Below are 7,768 nucleotides of genomic sequence, written 5' to 3' on the forward strand. Positions count from 1 at the left end.
CTCCCACAAGATGCATCCTTTTTGGGAGAAAAGTTCTGTCTGTCAGTTTTTGAAAGGCTTAAGGACGTCGCTGGGTTCATTGTCAGGCCAACCTCTTTCCACCCAGCTGAGGACTCGTGCCAAACAAGGATCTTTCTTTGTTTCCGAGGCGATGTCCCATGCAGTCAGGGGTGGTGAAGGAAGAGTTTCTATTTGTAGTGCAGCTAGGGTTGGAGTTGGGGCTTATGACTTCTGGAAGCGGAGAATGGCTCAAGGCGTCAGCGTGGGGAATGGCTTTTCCGGGCGGTGTAGTAGTTGGTAATTGTATGCAGCCAGAAACTCTGACCAACGTGTCATTCTGGGTGATAAAATGTGGGAGTTGGTTTGTCTCCGCTAAGATGCCAAGTAATGGTTTGTGATCGGTGATTATGGCAAAGGGTCTTCCGTATACATACTCATGGAATCGTTTGATCGCAGACACGATAGCGAGAGCCTCTTTATCGAGTTGGCTATAGTTTCTCTCGGTTTTAGATAAGGTTCTTGAAAAAAATGCAATAGGTGCCTCAGTTCCGTTTGGCAGGACGTGGCTCAAGATGGCTCCTACTCCAAACGGTGAGGCGTCGCAGGTGACAGTTAAAGGTAAAGTCTCGTTATATTGCATTAATACAGCATCTGAAGTTAAAAGGTCTTTAACTTGCTGAAAGGCTCATTCTTCCCGGTGTCCCCAGATCCAGGACGCCTTCTTGTCGAGGAGCCTATGCAGGGGTTCAGCAACGGTTGCTTTCTGGGGCAAGAAGATGTTATAAAAATTAATGAGTCCCAGGAAGGCTTGGAGATCTGTTTTATTCCTAGGTCTTGGGGCATTTTTATGGCAGCTAGTTTTTTCTCAGTAGGGTGAATTCCTTGTTTGTCAAGAAGGTACCCCGGAATTCAACCCTCTCAGTACATAGTGGGCACTTGTCTTTCTTGACCTTCAGGCCAGCGTCTTTGAATTTCTGGAGAACCATTCTGAGTCGTTTTTCTAAGAGGCTTCTAGTGGGGGCAGCTATCAAGACATCATTGAAGTAGGGCACAACCCCTTTTATGCCCTGTAACAGTCTCTCCATCAGACTTTGGAAAATGCCGGTGCTACACTCACTCCAAATTGGAGTCTATTACACTTGAATGCACCCCTGTGCGTGACTATAGTCTGGGCTTCTGCAGTCTGTGCATCTACGGGCAGCTGCTGGTACGCCTGGGCTAGGTCCAATTTTGCAAATATTTTTCCACCTCCCAAGGAATGAAGAAGGTGTTGGACCACAGGTACGGGTAAGCGCTCTGCTGAAGCGCATGATTTAGGGTGGCCCGGTAGTCCCCACAAATTCTCAAGGATCCGTCAAGTTTTATGGGGTTACAATTGGGGTCTCCCATCGGGCGTGGTCAATCAGTTCCAACATGCCCTGGGCTATTAATTTGTCCAATTGTTCATCAATCTTTGGCTTGAGTGCAAATGGCACTCGACGAGGCTTAAAGCGAATGGGCGCAACACCAGGGCTGAGATTAAACGATATGGGGGATCCTTTGTACTTGCCTAGTTCCTCGGTAAACACGTCCTGGAATTCCTGGACGAGGGCTGCTTCCCAGTCATCGCTTCCGGTCTGGTGGATGCCTGCTAGTTCAATTCCTAGCGGCACGAACCACTGCAAGCCTAGCAAACTGGGCCGATCTCGATCGACGATGGTAAGAGGAAGAGTTGCAGTGTGGTCTTTGAAAGATACTTGGACGTGGCTGGTACCGGCAACTGGGATTCTGTTTCCTTGGTAGTCTTTAATATGATTTTTGAGTGCTGAGGTCCTGGTGACGGATGTCAGGGATCAGCTGTTTGAGGGTTTTTCAAGAGACCATTGATAAGGATGACCCGGAGTCGACCTCCATAACACATGGTTGATTTGCAATAGTGACCTTCACTCGGATTTTCCTTGCATCCAGGGATGAAGCGTGGCCAATGGTGATGGTTTGATGGGTCTCTTCTTGTCTAGTTGAATTGGCAGGTGCTCTATTTCTGTAGTGGTAGTGGCTCCATTGGTTGTTTAGACGGTCCCGAGTTATTGGTGGGGTGCCTGTTGTCTGCCAAAAATTATATTCTCTTCGGTTTGGGCTGGATCCTCGTTTGCTTCTGCATACTTTTGCGATGTGGCCCCTCTTTCCACAGAAATGGCAGAGTGCGTCTAGGAATTTGCAGTCTGACCGCAGGTGATTACCCTGCATCCAGCACATTGCCGCGAAGATTTAGGGTTCCGCTGGTCTCGTTGGTCGCGTTCTGACCTGAGGCGGTTGACCTCCTCTTCCTCGCTTTCTGATGAGGATTCGAGGTCTTCATGGTGGGTGGTCGTTGTGTGCTTCTCGGAGAAAGGCGTAGTGTCACTGGCGAGTTGGCGGTGCGGTGCGTTCGCTCAGCACATTCGAGCGGCTGATTTCCTGGTTGCTTCTGCTGCAGTAGCATCGGCGATGACATCTGCGAGGCCGATGTCACCCTTCGCCATAATTTTGCTCTGGGTCGTAGGGTCTTCTAGGCCCAGAACAATTCGGTCTCTCAAGGCTTCCTCGAGGTTTGCGAAGCCACAAAGTCCCGCCAGGTTCCTGAGATCAGCGATGAAGTCTCCAACACTCTCGCCTTTCTGTTGGTCCCTCTGGTAAAACTCGTGTCTTCTGATGAGTGTTGGCACCGCTGGTGCATAATGGGCCCGGAGGATCAGCGCGAGGTTGTCCCAATCCATTGTCTTGACTTCGGCCGGTTTCACAAGTGCTTTTGCCATTTTAAAAACGGCAGGCCCGCAATGGGTCAGGAATACAGCTCGCTTTCTTGCCAGGCGTAGCAACTTTTAGATGGTTGGTCTCCAGGAACATCTGGAACCTGTCCATATACGAGTCCCAGTCTTCGTTAGCCGGGTCAAATGGAGCGGGTGGTATGGCGCTGCTGGTCATTCTGTCGCTAGCGGGTGCGCTCTTAGCTACGTGCTCTGTTTGGTGCTCAGCGAGTGCTCAGTCAGCTCTATCGTCTCCGCATCCCATCCTCGTCGCCAGTGTTAGATCTGGAGGAGTGGGCGCAAGGAACGGAGACAAGACATCGAATAGTGACTCAACTCTTTATTAGTGACTTCAGAAAGAGAACAACGCTTGGGCAGCAGCAGCTCCTTTTATAGAGCTGGCTGCTGTCACAATGTCCAATGATTCAAGTTTGCCGCGCTGGAAGCGTCCAATTGGTGGTGACCCACTGTCAGCCAATCAGATTAGCCAGAGACGACCAATCACGATCTGCTAACTGCGGGCCAATGAGAAGTGCAGGATTACGAGCCTGCTGTGGAAGTAAAACTATTAGGATTCAAAACCAATGCGTTTGCTTAGTTCGTAACAAATACCAACATAAGATATAAATAAATACCTCCCAAAGGCCATGTTGGAAAGTTACAAGTTAGTCCTGTTTTCTTTAAAATGGTGGAAAATGGATCCCATTGAACTTTTTTTGCCTATTCATCTTTTACTGAACCGATTGATTAATTGGATGGGTATCCTTCCTTTCATTCAAGAACTCAAAGTGGCATACATGTACTATATACGTTGTAGAGAGCCAGTTAGAATTCTCCGAGCTTCTGTTCAAGATACTGGCAAATTGGAAGCTTGCAAAGATGTTTTTTTCCCAACAGAAGGATTTAAGTAGCTGAAAATAATTAACATGGGTATCAATACAAAAGGTAAATTAAATATGAAACCAATACAGTGCTCTGAGTTCCCTTCTGAAAGGGAAAAACTGGGTGAATAAAACTACATCCGGTCATGCAAAGATGGGAATAAGTAGCTTGAGAGCATGTGATAGGCAAATAGGTTTGTGTGTTCAAAAGATTAAAATCTGACTGGAGCTTCTATATTTGTAAAACTCTAGCAGCAACAGGCTTGCTGAGGGAAAATTTACTTTCAGGAAAGAAGAATATATGTCAAGGTGTCTATGTGCAGCATTCATACATTCATACATTATCAAAGGCTATTTTACCTTCAAGACTCTTTTACAAAAATGTTGGTTTATTTAAGGCAGTGTTTCGCAAACTTGGCAACTTAAAGATGTGTGGACTTCAATTCCTAGAATTGCCAGTATGGCTGTCTGGGGAATTCTGGAAATTCAAATCCACACATTCTTTAAGTTGTCGAGGTTGAGAAATACTGATTTAAGGAATGAATCTGCAAAATTTAACTAATCACCCGAGAATGATTTCACTGAATTGTATAACTGTTTAATAACAGGTGGATGATCTATCAATATTAAAGTATTGTTGTTCTTCCAAAGGGGACCAAATTATTACTATTATTTCCTTTTTTCTTTCTTTCTCTTTCTTACAGATGAAGCTGTGAAATGCATCCATCTTCCTCGGCTTCAAATTTTAATTCTCTCCCCCTTCTCTTTGGTTTTTGTTAACTGCTTTCTGATTTGCCATGGACAAGAGCTGCTTTGCAGTACGTGGACAAATGAAAAGAAAAGTATATTTTACATCCAGAAGTTCTGGGGAAACATAGCCTTAAGGGACCTGCAGTGTCTTGTCTGGACTCTTGATCAATTTTTTTAAAGTTAATAACAGGACCAAACAACTTGGGGTAGCACCTCAAAGGGACAATCTAATGATGTGCATAAATGTAACATGCTCTGGATCATTTTCTGTTGTTTCTGAAACAAATTTGTTTAATATGTTTTAATTTAATGCGCAGGTTAAACTTAAAGGTTACCGAATGTGCAATATTATTCCAGATTCAGTCCAAACTGCCGCGGGCTTTCTCCATGTACGTGGATGGACTCTATCAAACACAGGAACAGACAGGGTTAGCATTGAGATAATAACTCATTAGCAAGCAAGGAAGATTGTAGAAGCTGGAAGAAAAGCTGAAACATTGCTACTGACACAACATCCTCGGCAGAACTCCCCAGCAAGGAGACTCAAGAAAGAGTACACCCTTAAAACTCGCCTACTCCAAAGCTAGAAGTTGAAGGAGCAGATTTCAGCATTAACTGCAACTTCTTAAAGGGTCAAAGGTCACTGTTATCCTTTCACAGCGATTTGGGAAGCCCTGAATCAAAGTGTTCTTTTACCTATACTGCCAAGTGGGGAGAGAAATTCCTGTGCCCTTAGATTCAGAGTGGAACTATGGATAGCCACAAGGTGCTATACTAGGTAGGACTCACTGGAAGGATGAGCACCATGGGTGTACTGATTTTTAGTTGTCTTTGCTGCATAGACTTTCGCCATTTGTTTGGTTCTGTTCGCTTCTGTGTAAAGAAAAAGAAAAATAAGATGCTTGTCATTTGGGGCAGAGAGAAAAGGTGCCATGCAGGATGCAACTTAATGGTGCCAACATGCTGAAAAAAAATGTCAAAGGATACTAACAAGGGTTTCTTTTGGCGTGCTTGGTGCATGCAAATGATTGCTTCGTTCAACCGTTACTATCAAGTGCCAGGCTTCGGTTTATTGCAGGGCATAAATTTTCTCCTGGAAAAGTTAATGTGACGAGCTCTGGGGTTTGCTGTCCCCTTTTCTTTGGTTTTTGTATCAATTCCATGTGTCGTTTTGTTGTGATATGAATGCTCTCGGCGAAGGCATTGGTGGTGTTTTTGATGTGACCTGCTTTCCGCTCTTTGGTTTAACTTCCATTTCATTGAAAACTTCTGAAATGAGTCCTGAGTCTACAGGAAAGAACATTAAATATGCCAAGAAGGGATGTGCTGGATTTATACGATAGAAGCAAATGTATACTTGTGTTGTATTAGGGCGCCATGTTAAAGCACCGGACTAGGATGGAAACGACTTGATCTACAATCTCTATTTACTCATGAAACCGTCTGAATTTATTTGCATAAGATGGGCCCCTGGGTTTTCTATAGAAGCTCTGAAAATGGGCACAAACTTTCATATACTCTTCAAAATGGTCACAAATTATCATATACTTCTTGATATAAGAGAATATTTGTAGTTCAGGGTTGAACTGTGCGGTCCTTGATGCTCTTTGAAGCTTTGTGGTTTTCTTGCAGATGTTTCATTACTAAACTAGGTAACATCATCAGTGCTAAAAGGGAGTAGGGTTTGTTCCTATTTTATATACTAGTGGCTTGCCTTGTCAGTGTTGGCGGGGGAGGTTTTGGTGAATTCTTAATGAGGCTTTTGTTTCTTGTTAGCTTATTTGTCTACATTGGTAGTTCCTTGATTAGTTTTGTCTATCTATCTTAGCCCCAGAAGAAAAAAAGCATACAACACAGAGTGTAAGGACTGTAACAGCTACTATGTAGGACAAACAAGCAGAGTGCCTCCATGAACACCAACTAGCATTTAGAAGACATGATGAAAAGTCCCTAATTTCACAGCATGTGCAGTATCAATCATGGTTTCAATTGGGAAACTGTGAGCATCCTAGATCAAGCTAAGCCCAAAAATGGTAGAGTATTCCAGGAAGCCTGGCACTGAGATAAATCAGCCATCGATGGGCACATAGAGATAAAGAACATCTACATACCACTTAAAAGAGACAATCAAAAAGCCAAAAGAGAAACAAAAAGACCAAAACACCTCCCTACTATCAACACCCATAAGAGCAGAAGTTAACATCAATACTAGACTAATAATCAATAAACAAACCCCAATCAAGGAATCACCAATGCAGACAAACAAGCTAACAGTAAACAACCCAATCAAGGAACCAAGACTACTCCCATTAAAATTGACAAGGCAAGTCACTAGCACTGATGATGTTACCTAGTTTGGGTAATGAAATGTCTGCAAGAAAGCGAGCAAGCTCAAAGAACACCAAGGACCTCTCATTTCAACCCTGGGCTACAAATATTCTCCTTTATATGCAAGTCATTAGTATATAAAAATAAGAGCAAATCCTGTTCCTTTCTAGCACTGATGTCAATACCTAGTTTGGTATAATATATCTCCACCACTACTGTTTTCTTCACCAAGTATTTGACAGGAGACTGTTCCCAACCTAGGCGTTAGCAAGGCGCCTTCAATAGCTCTGATGCATTTATCTTCCATGAATTCATCAATCCTTTTTTTTACAGCAACCCAAGTTAGTAGCTACCTCCATTATAAAAACCTCTTGCACCCTCTAAGGCCACCTTGGGCAGCTTATTCAGTAATGTCACACAAGTTTAGCCTAGATACAATCTCTATTCCTCAGGTTGGAGATTTCTTGTAAATGAACCTTCTCTTTGTCAATACTATATACATCATCGGGATTCTTGCTATTCAGCCCAAGGGTAGCGTTCTTTAGTCTATCAAGTTTTGCTAAGAGAATAACACCCCTTTGATAGTCACCTTGGTTTAGTGATTAAGGCATTAGCAGTAGCAATAGCACTTAGACTTATATACTGCTTTACAGTGATTTACAGCCCTCTCTAAGCGGTTTACAGAATCAACCTATTGCCCCCAACAATCTGGATCCTTGTTTTACCGACCTCGGAAGGATGGAAGGCTGAGTCAACCTTGAGCCTGGTGAGATTCGAACTGCCAAATTGCAGTCAGCCGGCAGTCAGCAGTAGCCTGCAGTACTGCACTCTGACCACTGTGCCACTATGGCTCATATTTATTCTATTTCTCTTAGGACAGAAACCAAGAGACTGTGAGTTCTAGTCCTGCCTTAGACACTAAGCCCGTTGAGTGATCTTGGACCAATCACTCCCCCTCTGTCCTAGGAAGGAGACCAGGGCAAGCCATTTGAGAAATATTGCCAAGAAAACTATTTATCCAGGCAGCCTGCAGGAGTCAACACT

General features: G+C 43.9%; 1 protein-coding gene across 2 annotated transcripts in view; it reads left to right on the forward strand.

Annotated features, from left to right (window-relative positions):
* PTPRO (protein tyrosine phosphatase receptor type O) overlaps positions 1-5,730 on the forward strand; it is a 164,310-nt gene extending 158,580 nt beyond the window's left edge. For both annotated transcript variants that reach the window (XM_087968683.1, XM_087968684.1), the window contains one exon: positions 4,351-5,730. The gene's annotated coding sequence lies outside the window, so the exon portion shown is untranslated. The remainder of the gene's footprint in view (positions 1-4,350) is intronic.
* Positions 5,731-7,768: the final 2,038 nt, after the last annotated feature.

The sequence above is a fragment of the Notechis scutatus genome, chromosome 6 (genome assembly GCF_049901735.1).
Source record: "Notechis scutatus isolate UNSWTSFEM ecotype Mainland chromosome 6, rNotScu1.2, whole genome shotgun sequence".
Taxonomy (NCBI): Eukaryota; Metazoa; Chordata; class Lepidosauria; order Squamata; family Elapidae; genus Notechis; species Notechis scutatus.